The 13,309-nt window shown below is 39.0% G+C and overlaps 1 protein-coding gene and 1 long non-coding RNA gene across 2 annotated transcripts in view; one reads left to right on the forward strand and one right to left on the reverse strand.

The window, feature by feature from the left end:
- CSMD1 (CUB and Sushi multiple domains 1) overlaps positions 1-13,309 on the reverse strand; it is a 1,745,606-nt gene that overhangs the window by 728,645 nt on the left and 1,003,652 nt on the right. The gene's annotated exons all lie outside the window — the stretch shown is intronic.
- Positions 7,369-13,309, forward strand: part of LOC133384322 (uncharacterized) — a 34,794-nt gene continuing 28,853 nt past the window's right edge. Inside the window, exons 1-2 of the long non-coding RNA XR_009762505.1 lie at positions 7,369-7,424; positions 9,104-9,210. This is a non-coding gene — a long non-coding RNA (uncharacterized LOC133384322). The remainder of the gene's footprint in view (positions 7,425-9,103; positions 9,211-13,309) is intronic.

Genomic DNA, 13,309 nt, shown 5'->3' on the forward strand with positions numbered 1-13,309 from the left:
TTTTTATTATGTAGGAAACGAATACTGATTTTGTTTTTTTTAATGTTCTGCAATGATCAACTGGTTTTGACAATAAACTATTATATGGGGTGTATGTATTTTTGTATCTCCAGTGTGTGTGTGTATATGGGATTTTTTCCAACAACCCTGTGAGTTAGGGCTGCAGTATGGAAACCAAGCCAGCTCACAATAACAAATAAATCCCTTTAAAATCTAATAACCATATAAACAAGTATAAACAGTTGCAAAACACCGTAAGATGGCATGATTCTGAATGTTGGGTTGCATGAATGAAGTTGCTTATCACTTGAGGTTGCAGTTCTGTCCCTGTTTGAGTTGGGACTTGCTTCTGAATAAATAAACATAGGATTGCACTATAAATAGCTTTAAAGGTTGTGTAAATAATAAATATATTTGATAGTCATGCTTATACAAATATTTCTTCATTTATCATATTTTTGGTTTTTGGTTAGGAATCCTGACTGGTTGTGAGATGCTTAGTTTTCTGCCTTACTCATAGGAATCTTATTGTGCTTGGTATGGTAGTGCATTTAAGAAATCACTGTCTTCTGTTCTTCTTTTTCTATTTGCATTTCATTTACCTTTATCCTCACTCCTTTTTATCCATAGAAGCAACAACAGTGGTTCCATGAGCTCTGCTCAACCTTCTTAAACCCACTGATGATGCATCTTGTTGTTTGTTTCTTGCCCAATAGTGGTAAAAGAGAATTCACATATTTGGAAGTGTGGCTGCAATCGTTGTTCCCAAGCTGCTGCCTATGAAGGTAGACCAAATCATGTGTGCATTCTCTCTGTCAATTATATTCATTAGAATTGGGTTGGCTGATGAGGTGAGTTTATAGCAGCCCACAGGTGAGACAGAAAAGGGTAGATAATCTTCTTACTCATTACTCAGACCTCTTTCTGAAGTGAAGGGTCAAATCTGTAAAGAAATTTAAATGTTATAAGGTAGGGGCAGGGCATTCCAGGCAGGGGGTTGCCAACCCTACTCGGATATGGATATCTTTGCAGAGGATCCCTAGTCAATCTTTATCAACAACACAATCCAAACCATATCTACTGAGTAGTAAGTCCTATTGAGTTCTATGGGGCTTAGTCCCTTAGTAAGTGTGTTTAGAATTGCAGTTCTTCAGGGGCATCCATCTTTACTCCTGAGTGCTCCCATCTAATATCTCCACAATGCTAGGCTCCTTTCTTCCTACAATGGCCTCCTGGTGAGTGACCTGGCCTGGCCTGAGGGCACTTGAACCCTTTTTGCCAGAAGCAAATTGGCTAGATTAAATGTTCCCTACCCACGCTCCATTTTTTAACTAAGGTTTCTATCTTAATTTCCAATCAGATAGATGTTTTAGTATGAATTGTATGCGCCAAGCAACTGTGGTTGATGCTTAATGTATCATGCTTAATTACATCACTTGGACCCGCCCCGTGATGTCACTTGGACCCACCCCATGACATCACTCAGGCACGTCCCATGATATCACTTGGTCCTGCCCCCAAAATCTCAGGGTTTGGGATGCTTCTGACCTGGCAACCCTAAGAAGGATGGAATGGGGTGTTTGGCTGCAATCCTCTACCAACTTACCTTTGAGAAAATACCACTGAATTCAATGGTACTTATTTGTGAATTAACCTGTAGAGGAATACCAACTTAGTCTGTTGTCCATCTTCAAATCATATTACAATGCTAATATTTCAGGAATTAATCAACAGAGTCCACTGCTTTATTTTATTCCAGCCATTAAAAAGAATAGAAAGAAAAAAATACAGTTGAATATATGTACAATTAACATACAACACTTTCTTTGGCAGTTACCCCATCTCACTTTTAAATTTCTGTATACTATTTATTTTTTAAAAGAAAGTTATGTCTGGAATATTTAGGTACTATCAAAATATTACAGCAGAAGTGAAGCAGAGGTGGAGAAATGTACAAGCAGGCTTTTAAAGAAAACTTTAAGAGCAATTTAATGTGTATAAATTACTTTCACTTTGGTGTTCACACACTTTCCACATCACTGAATCCTTTGGAGAAACCAGATGACCCATAATAGGTGCTAGGCTTTTGAATAAGGGCTCTATCAAAGAATATTAGGAATTGCTATCAGGGTAAGGAGGCCTTTGATGCAAAACCTGGACGAAGGGACTGAGCTTGTGATAGTTAAAAGCCAAGACAATTTTCATCTAGCTTTTACTGTGTTGCACACAGCCTACATTACAGATTTACACCATTGCAACATTACCTTTTCATATTCAAGCATGCTCCAACATTCACTTTATCCTTTCTTTGAACTTTGAGATTCAGTAGCACAGGTTACACAAGGTCGGGGAAAAAAACACTGTTCCTTTGATCCGCAGCAGTTCCTCAGTAAAAACAATCTCAGGGGGCTGAATTCAAGCCTTTGAAACACAGCATGCAGTGCCAAAATTAAAGCCAATTTTACTTCATTGTGATTAAACTAAATTACCATCAAAAGTAAATGGACTGGAGCAAAAGGAAATAATTTACTGACTAGAAATTTCATTGATTTCTCCAATTCTGTTGTTGGATACAAGTACTATGCTACAAATTAGAACCAAATTTGCTGCCTGTGAAAAGATGTTGCCTGGGACAACACAACCCAGCATGGTAGTTCTCTCTTCTGGGAATTATAGTCTTCCTAGTTTGTACCAGTTTTGAGTTTTGACTACAGGACACTGGAATCCAATTCAATCTAAATGAAGAAGGTGGGAAATCACCCCACCTGCCTGTAATTTCTCCCCAGGGCAGAAAGGTTCAAAGCAGAAATTATGGAATTGTCATGTTAAGATATACAGTATAATCTTTACCTCCTCATTTTCATTCTCCAGCATGAGCGCAACATGGAAAATGGCACAGCCTTACAATCAGAACAAAACTGTAATTTTCACTAACGACCAATATGCTTAAGACCAGGAATATTTTTTTCAATATTATTTTCACTAACAGTTTAATTTTCTGCTTTTGCATTCTTCATATCTTTGAGGTTTTCATTTCATCAGCTATGCTGCAGACATCAATTGTCTGATGCCAGTAAGGATGTTAGCTTTCATGCCAGCATATTCTTGAAAAAAAAATTTCTGTTCTCTCTTGCCATTTTATCAACAAAAGAACCCTCTTTATTATTCCTCTCTGTACTGAAATTGCTCATTTATCCTCCTTACTAATTACCAAGATTGTACTGCCTTGACATGTACGCTCTGTTCCAGTCCATGTTGTTTACTCATGTGTAAGTGTGCATAGGACAGCACCCTTCGCTTCTATTAATATTGTATTTTCATGAAAAATGTTCATGATGTATTTCAGTGGTGAATGCACTCCTCTCCCCTCTTCACTTTAACCTTATAACCCTGTACTAACCTGCACCCCATCCAACAGAAGGAGCAAACCCATTCCATTAGTTCCTATGTGGGAAAGTAGGAAGAGGATTCAGGGGTGGATTTGGCAAGGGGTGCAAATTAGGCGAGTGGGGAGTAGCTAAGGCAGAAGAGGGAATTCTCCTTCTCCTCTGGTTCAAGATTCAACCTGGTGGAGAGTGTTGAGGCTGGTCAAAGTTCACCTTACTCTTGAGATCTGCTTTAGTGAGCACCTGAAGTTGAAGTTCTAAGCTTAGCTCAAGTGAACTCCACTGAAATCCCTATTAATTATAACTGAGGCAAATACTAACAGATGACTTGTAGTGCCTTAGTGAATCCCAAATAATCTAGTCACAATTCTTCAGATATTCAGTTTGGATAATTTTAACATTCTTTGTTGCAACATTTATTCATTCATTCATTTACTCTGTATACCACCTTTTCTCCCAAAGGCGCCCAGGGCAGACAAAAATGCCACTTAGAATGACAGAGAACATTATTTTAAACACATACACACACACATCTTTGACTTGCAGTAGCATTTCACAAAACCTTCCTCAATGACAAGTAGGAACAGATTACAATGGCAATCTGAAGTTTGCACTTTGCATCTGAAATATTTGTTGTTGCATGCATTGCTGTTCTTCTTTGAATATGTCCAGGAGACATTGGGCATATTCATGCATTTAATAAAAGCACATGCAAGTTTAAACACAGGAGGGGAGCTGGCATGCTCATGCTCCATCCCTGACCTTCCCATGTTGAAGAAGAGGGTCTGACGAGGGTTGTAAATGCGTCCAGCTGAATATACTTTTAAACTTTGTTGTGGTTGGGAAGCCTGAATTACTAGAGTCCCTGTTCATGAGGAGGCATATATATGTGTGTGTTCAGACCTACAGAAATGTGTGGGTGTTGCAGGCATGCCCAGTCCATGTAGCGATGTTGGGAGTGGGGCTGGCATATAAGCATGCACACACACCCATTTAAGCCCTCACATGTTCTTCTGAATGCATGAATAGGACTTATGAGTGACCCCAAATGAAAGGGCCAGTCGTCATTGGTCATTTATTAAAAAATTAACAAAACTGAAGTACACGTTATTCTAACCCACGTACGACAAGTTTATCAAATGCATCAGAAATATAGGTGAAATGCTGTTCCTTGAAATAAGGAAAACAAACATTACTGTCTACCTCTTTTACTCCATTCTCTCTCTCTCTCCCCCCTGTCATTCTTAACCTTCTTACACCACATTACATTGCTTCTCTTGAATGTAAACCCAGCCATTTTGCTTAGGATCACAGCCTTTTTTTATTGCTTGTCAAACCTTATATTGCATTTATATTGTTGAATGGGCCAACAATATAAAATTATCTGAGTAATATGACCCTTGTCACAAGGACCATACAATATTATAAAAACCAATATCATGCCATCATAGCCACCGTCATCCTACATACTCCACAATTATCAATGAAATACCTATCTAACTTTTTCAGAACTGGGACCAAGATGTTAGATCTATTCTTGTATCTCCTGATAGGTATATGATTTGCTCTTTCTCAATTTATATAGAGATCTACATCTGAAAACTTTTAACAGCCATATACATAACACATTAAATAAATAAACTCTTTTCAGACTTTCTCCTCATGCATAGACAAAATGCATGGAGGTGAAGAAGGATTATGCTCATTGGACTCAGCCCAAATTCTGGGCACCCGCTGGCTTCACCCCAGCCTCTGCACTTTGGAAGGGTTTCTGAGCATGTATAAGCTTGCACATGTTTCAGGTACTCAGACACCCATATCATGTAAGGTCCCAAGCTACCTGAAGAGCATATATTCATAGAACACTTTTTCAATTCCTTAGCTGAACACTGGAGATTCAGTCTCTGCATAACCTTTAGGGATGAGTAGATCTGTCAATTTCAGTTCTCTTTCATTTTTCCAATCTTAAATCCAGTTATTCTAATTTCTTCAGCAATGTGTTATTTATTTTAAAAATCCTGATAAAAATTCACCAGTATTTTAATGTAAATTTCTCCTAAAAACACATTTTGTATGCCATTTTGACAAGTATACACATTTTTGCAAAGCAATTTTTCCTTACATATAATATGTTTATATTTTATTTTCACCAAGAGATGCATTTATAGGCACACTTTACCCTAATATATGGACCCATACAGTGGACATCAGCATTGGAGAACAAGAAAAAAAGATGAGTCTTTGACCTTCACAGAGGATTCGGGGGCGCATCTGGCCAGTTACACTCACCAAAATATGCTCAAGGTCTCCAGGCTGAGCCACAAAGAGGAATTTGGAACCAAGAGATGGGCCAGAAGAATCAAAGAACATACAGAAGCACACCGAAGCCAGAAAGACAGTCGTGACTCAAGCAAACTTTCAACTCAAGCAGAAAGCCTCTATAACCCTTTCTGTGTAGAAGGAGCCAATGGCCAACCTAGGTGAGTGCAGGCAGTGAAGAAACTGAGAATACTTTGTGCCCTAGAAGGTGCTCCAAACCATTCCTCTCATGGCTCAACATACTTGGAAAAGCTGCATACAGAGCTGAAGGTTCTTGGTTCTGGCCTAGGTGATTCCACGGGGATGTTGGGTTGGCAGTTTGACTATTTATACAGGAAAATGGAGACTGAAGCAGGAAGTGGAATCCATTGTTAGTGGACAAACAGTTGATATGATTTAAAATTAGGTTACAAAACCTAGGTGAGCTGTTGAAGTATCAGTGATGTCGCAGGACTCGGTGGACTTAAACATGGGCCACTCCAGCTTTATCTCGTGCCACCACCTGGAGCTCGCCTTCCACATCCCGCACTTCTACCTACACTGCCTTGGCAAGAACGATGTCCTTGTCAGCGGCGGCTTCCAGCACAGGGGCAGCCCGGGCCTCCAGCTGCCCCCGCATCCTTCTGTTTGCCATTTTTGGGATCTCCTGGGAAGCTTCTGAGACTTTGGGGGCGATTTGTGTGTGTTGGACCCTAGGTGAGAGCCAGGGTGGATGGATGGAGTCCTGGGTGGGAGCCAGGAGGTTGAGAGATGTTGAGTGGAGAAGTGCAAGGCAATTGTTTTAATATTTATTTGTTAATTTGTATTATGTATGTATTTGTATTGTGGTTTTATTGTCTATTTTTATAATATTTGCTGTTTTATCTTCTGTACACCGCTTAGAGATTTTTATATATATTTAGCGGTATAGAAATGGCTTTAATAATAATAATAATAATTTTTGTACACATTACTTGGCTGGAGAACTGCATTACAAAATTTGTAGAAATACAGATTTCTAAGGATGACTGTGTTTTGATTCACGTATTGTTTTGGAAAATGTGAATTATGCAGCTTTTCCTTTAAAATTGAATTGAATTGAACTTAATTTCTCCCCATCCTTATATAAGGAGAGGATCTGAAAAGCTGTTTATTAACTGCCTTTCTTCTAAACAATTTCCCGCACCCATTTTATCCTCACAACAACAGTGTGACACAGATTAGGCTGAGAGATATTGACTGGCCTAAGATCACCCAGTGAGTTTCACGCCTGAGTAGGAATTTGAACCCTGGTTTCCCTAATCCTAATCTATACAAAATCTAGCTGTATATTTCTTGAGTAGCTATATACTCAAGTGCACACAACTAAAATAAAATTATTTTGTTAGCACAGCTATTGCTGCTGATATGGCAGTTCTTTTATCAATTATGCCTTTACACCTGAAACCAAACAGAAATATAACTTTATAAACACAGAGGGAAGATCACTTCTCTGTTAATTACTCCTATATGACATAGCTAGACAAATCTATGGAAAGGATGTCATCTCCCTAGCTAATACAACATTAGGTTTCTATGCATAATTTCATGAGGCTATTTGTCATTTCTCATCAAGTATGTTTATTTGAAGGAAGCAGCCACTGTAATACGATTCACAAACTAATGCCATATCAAAATCACATTGTAGGAAGAAAAATATTGATGTTGAACAGGATAGAATTTTTGCAGCCTATAATAAAGGTAAGCTATTTAAGTTAAGATTATGTGCAAAAATAAACAATTTATTGAAGACCCAAAGACAACACAAAAGGAAATGAAGGGGTAAACATGTGGCCTGCTACTATAAAATTTGTGATGTAAAGAGTATCTGTGATTTTTTTTGTTTGAAAATTGTTTATTCATAGTTATGGATAAGTGCCCTGGATAAAGCAACAGATTTCAAAAGAGCCACAAAAAAGTGGTAAGTCAAAGCCACATAACCTTTTGGTAAGAAACAGGCATAAGTGACAAGAAGCTCTGAGCAATTAGGGAATAAAGATAAGCAACATCAGTCCAGTTAGAACTTTGAATAGTATGTTCATGCTAATGTTGATATATGAACTAACTTGAAATCAACCATTTGGAAAATTGTATCCTGGAGAAAACATGCACTGTCACTTTTGGCAAGACTTCTCATCAACCTGGAGATAAGTTTCAGGTGAAGTGCTAAAGGGCTGTGTCCCGAGCCCAGCACTCTTCAACATTTTTATCATTGATTTACATTTAAGGGTGAAGATAATTGTTATCAAATTTGCAGTTTACAGAAGACTAGGAAGATTTGCTAACACCTCAGAAGACAGGAATAAAATATTAACAAAAGCTATCTGAGCTTCAGTTAACTTGACTCCAAGCTCATTAGACTTTCATTACTTCCTTTCTTTGTAAGTCAAAAGATTTGTTTTCCATGTTTTATTTTAACTTTGCATTCCACAAAGGGCAACACTGAATAGTGATGAGTCCTGATTTTTTGTTGGCTCATTGTAAATTGTAGTTTCTTTAAATGTGACAACTGTTTATTGTTTCTTTGTTTTTTGATGAGTACAAACATAAGAAATGAAGTGTTTCCCATATTTTGTTCCTGTGAGTTGTGAATAGTATCATGACAAGGATTCTTTCAAGCATTTATGTGAAACTAGATGAATTAGAACTCAACATGTCTAATTTGCCTGCCGAATAAGTACGTAAAATGAAATATATGGACTTTTGGAACTGGGTGCCTAGTTTATTCTGACAAAGTTCTAGAATTTCTCAAAGCAAATCCTACTGAATCTGCAGCCTTCCCTCCATAATCACACTTAAAGCACAATGAGAACCCTAGAAGAACATCCCCCCAAACATAGGGGTTTGTATCCAACGTTAGTCATGTTTAGAGTACAACTGAAATTATTAGACTCATCTAACTTAGGTCCATTCATTTCAATCAATTTAATACTCTGAGTAAGGATGGAAAGATCTGACAATTTCAGTTCTTTCAGTTTCTTAATTTTTCCAATCTTAAATTCAGTTCTCCACATTTCTGCATAATATGCATTTTTTTAAAATCCTCTAGAAAATTCTTCAGCATTTTAGGATTTCTCCTAACACATACATTTTTGTGTGCAGTTTTAACTAATGTACACATTTTTGCAAATAATTTCTCCTAATATAACACATTTTTGTATGTTATTTTCAAGAATATATTCACTTTATTGATTTTTGTAAACATTGGTTGAACTATGTTGCAAAAACAGGTAAGTGCGAATTTTGAAGGATGGCTGTGTTTCGGTTTTCATATTATTTTGTAAAGTGAAAATTTGGTAGATTCAGCTAAGAACTAAATTGAATTTCTCTTACATGCCTGAGTATGGCTAAAGTTGAAAACAACCTGTCGTCTTTCCTAGAAACCAAGTTGCAATCCAAACTCTCCTGATGTCTATAGCAGAAGAAGACACACAGTTATACAGGCAGGCTTCATTGACTGCAGCTCAAATCACTGCAGTCCCCAGAGGTAGGGATTAGAGTACCTTGCATTCCAATGTACATGAGTGCAACCCTTTACTGTCTTTCTCCCCATAGAAGGGAATAGCTGCCATTCGTGATGTGTAGTACATGCACGCACGCGTGCACACTCAACACTTTTCAGCAAGACAACTTTCTGGGTTTTTCAAGCATCGCATTTGAAATATCTGAAAGACTGCCTCCTTTCCTTTAAACCCACCTGGGTGTTGAGATCACCTGTGCTGTTGCTTCAGCAGAGGCATTCACTAATAAAAAAGGAGGGGAGGCAGTTTTTGCCAAATTCCCATCCCCACTACATTTCCCAGTAGAGATGGAAGGATCTGTCAATTTAGGTTCTCTCTGTTTCTCATTTTTACAATCTTACATTCAGTTTCCACATTTTTGCAGCAATTTGCTTTTTTATTTTTTAAAAAAAAATCCTTGTGAAAATTCTTCAGCATTTTACTACTAATTTCTCTTACACATTTTTTGTATGCATTTTCGGCTAAGGCACACATTTTTGCAAGAAATTTCTCCTAATTAAATACATTTTCTATGTTATTTTCACAACGCATGTTCATTTTTATGAACACTGTCCCCTGATATATTGCAAAATTTGGGTAAGTGTGAATTTCAAAGGATGGCTGTGTTTCATTTCTCATATTGTTTTGTAAAGTATGAATTTGATAGATTCAGCTTTAAATGCAAACTGATCACATTTCTCCCCCATTCTTATCACCCAGTAGCCCCCCAAAATCTATCCTGAAGAGTTAGGGGACATCAGAATAGGTTGGGGAGCACTGAGACCCAGAGGAAAGGGAATCAGCAAAAATCCCCTCCTCTCCCCTTCCATTACCAGGTGTTTATTTATTTATTTATTATTTGATTTATATCCCACCCTTCCTCCCAGCAGGAGCCCAGGGCGGCAAACAAAAGGACTAAAAACACTTTAAAACATCATAAAAACAGACATTAAAATACATTAAAACAAAACAACAAGACTTTTTTTAAAAAAAGGTTTAAAAGCATATTAAAAAGCAAATCCAACACAGAAGCAGACTGGGATTTCTTACCTCGGTGTTTCTTACTGGATCAAAAGCTCTTGCCCTTGTGCCAAGTGCCAACTGGATACAACTCAACATTTGCAACAAATAAAGGCTTGTATAAGGTTATATGTAGTAGAATAGAGGGGAAAATGAAGGTCCAAGAACTTGAAACAAATTCTTCTATTTTCTGTAGTTCATGCAAAAGTTGTTGAACATGTATTGTACTCCTTATAATAAAATAGAAATGATTAAGTGCCGCCTGCCTCCTTCAACAGTGAAAATCAAATGCATTATTCACCGTTTGTCTCTTTGACACATAAATAGTGACAAGGAAAGGATAAGTATTGAACAAGTGGTGTGATGTGTGCTTATTTTGTTATTGTTTTAAGGCATGTGTTCCTGAGCACAAAATGTTGTATAAGATACAAATGTAGGACTATTTATATTCTTATGGAAATTCTGGGAAAATGTGTAATCAATTTTCATCACTGCCAAGAGCATCTGCAGCAGTAATATACTGCCTGGGAATGTAGACCAGCCAAAATAAAACCCATTGAACGGGCTGACAAGCTAGTAGTCATCCTATTTAAACACACATCACACTGATCACAGAGCATATGTTCATAAAATGTGTTATTGTGAAACTGTTATTAAACTGAACTTGAAGGAGAGTGGTATATCTAAACTCCAGATGAGCACAGTTTCATACCGCTAGCCTAATGAAGCTAATTTATTGGGGTAGGGCTGCTATCTGTTTCACTCAAATGTTTGTTTTTTACTACTTGGGTGAGTGGAGGTAGCACATATGCCCCCATGAAACAATATGTTTCATTTTTTTTTATTTTGGGGGTGGGGATATGTAAAGTGATTCAGGATGAGGAAAGCCACTCAGTTTATCTTATGAATGTAGTGAGAGGTCTTCCTCTTCTGTGGCTATGGAGTGATATAGCTTAACTACTTGTAACCCACAAACATCCCTGCATTAAATAGGAGAAGTGGGGTTCAGTCTTTTCTGACAGTGTGATTCCCATCCATAGTTGCAGGGGGGGAAAAGGATCAAAATTAAATATATTTTGAAGAAAAATAGTTCTCATATATTATCAGAACAGATAAAATACTCTTAATGCTATTACCGGTCTGGCTGCTATTGCTTCACAACAGTAAAGAAATTACAAACTCTCTTCTCCCCCCCAACAATTAGGATGCAAAGAAAAATCCCCAAACCAAAACAATCAGTTCACAGTCCTTTAGATTTGCTGCTATTTTCTTGTGCAGGAAACAAAATCTTCTTTTGTTGCTGTTTGGCTCTTAAAAAAAATCTAAGCAGGCCTGTGAATAACACAGAGATTGCTGGCCTTCCTATCCCCTCTGGAGCAGCTTCCTCTTCTTGAGTTGGGCTGGTCTGCTGGAAGCTTCTCAGAGAAGCCAGCCTGCCCTGAAAGTTACTTACTGAGCGTGCTCCAATAGCTGGTTCTAGAAAAAGTGGAGGAAGGTAATAGCCACACCCAATACCAGCAAGCACAGGCATGCTGTATTTATCATTCTTTTAACAATACTGGTAACAACAACTGAAGCATGGGTTACATACTGGCCAGACAGATAGAGCAAGAGCTGGAGGCTGGTGGTTGGTTAGTGGTTCCCATTTCCTATTCCCAGAAAGGTACTCTATTATTTATTTATTTATTTATTTATTAAACTTATATACCGCCCGACTAGCAATAGCTCTCTGGGCGGTGAACATCAAAAAAATACAATAAAATTACACAATCTCATAAAACAAAGTATATAAAAACTGTACAAACTGAAATCAGATTACAACAATTTAAAATTAAATTAACTTAAATTAAAATGCCTCAGAGAAGAGGAAGGTTTTAACTTGGCACCGAAAAGATGGTAGTGTCGGCACCAAGCGCACCTCCTCGGGGAGACTATTCCATAGTTCGGGGGCCACCACTGAGAAGGCCCTAGATCTTGTCACTGCCCTCCGGGCCTCCCTATGAGTCGGGACCCGGAGGAGGGCCTTCGTAGTAGACCGTAGTGAACGGGCGGGTTCATATCAGGAGAGGCGTTCCAACAGATATCGTGGTCCCGCGCCGTATAAGGCTTTATAGGTTAGTACCAACACTTTGAATCTTGCCCGGAAGCATATGGGAAGCCAGTGCAGGTGAGCCAGAACAGGTGTTATATGCTCAAACCGCTTGGTTCTTGTTAGCAGTCTGGCTGCCGCATTTTGCACTAGCTGTAGCTTCCGAACCGTCTTCAAAGGTAGCCCTACGTAAAGCGCGTTGCAGTAGTCCAGAGGCAAGGTTACCAGAGCATGTACCACTGATGTGAGGTCTTCCTTACTCAGATAGGGACGTAGTTGGGCTACCAACCGAAGTTGGTAGAACGTATTCCGGGCCACTGAGGCTACATGAGCCTCGAGTGAGAGGGAAGAGTCTAAAACGACTCCCAGACTACGAACCTGCTCCTTTAGGGGGAGTGTAACCCCATCCAGGACAGGGTATATATCCACCATCCGATCAGAGAAACCATCCACCAACAGCATCTCAGTCTTATCAGGATTGAGTCTCAGTTTGTTAGTTCTCATCCAGTCCATTGTCGCGGCCAGGCAACGGTTCAGCACATCAACCGCCTCACCTGAAGAGGATGAGAAGGAGAAGTAGAGCTGCATGTCATCAGCGTACTGATGACAATGCACTCCAAAACTCCTGATGACCGCCCCCAGCAGCTTCATATAGATGTTAAAAAGCATGGGAGACAAAACTGAACCCTGCGGGACCCCACATTGGAGAACCCACGGTATCGAGTAATGTTCCCCAAGCACTATCTTCTGGAGACGACCCGCTAAGTAGGAGCAGAACCACTGCCAAGCAGTGCCTCCGACTCCCAACTCCGCAAGCCTCTCCAGAAGGATACCATGGTCGATGGTATCAAAAGCCGCTGAGAGATCAAGGAGGATCAGCAGAGTTACACTCACTCTGTCTCTCTCCTGACATAGGTCATCAAACAGGGCGACCAAGGCCGTCTCAGTGCCGAAACCAGGCCTGAAACCCGATTGAA

The sequence above is a fragment of the Rhineura floridana genome, chromosome 4 (assembly GCF_030035675.1).
Source record: "Rhineura floridana isolate rRhiFlo1 chromosome 4, rRhiFlo1.hap2, whole genome shotgun sequence".
NCBI lineage: Eukaryota > Metazoa > Chordata > Lepidosauria > Squamata > Rhineuridae > Rhineura > Rhineura floridana.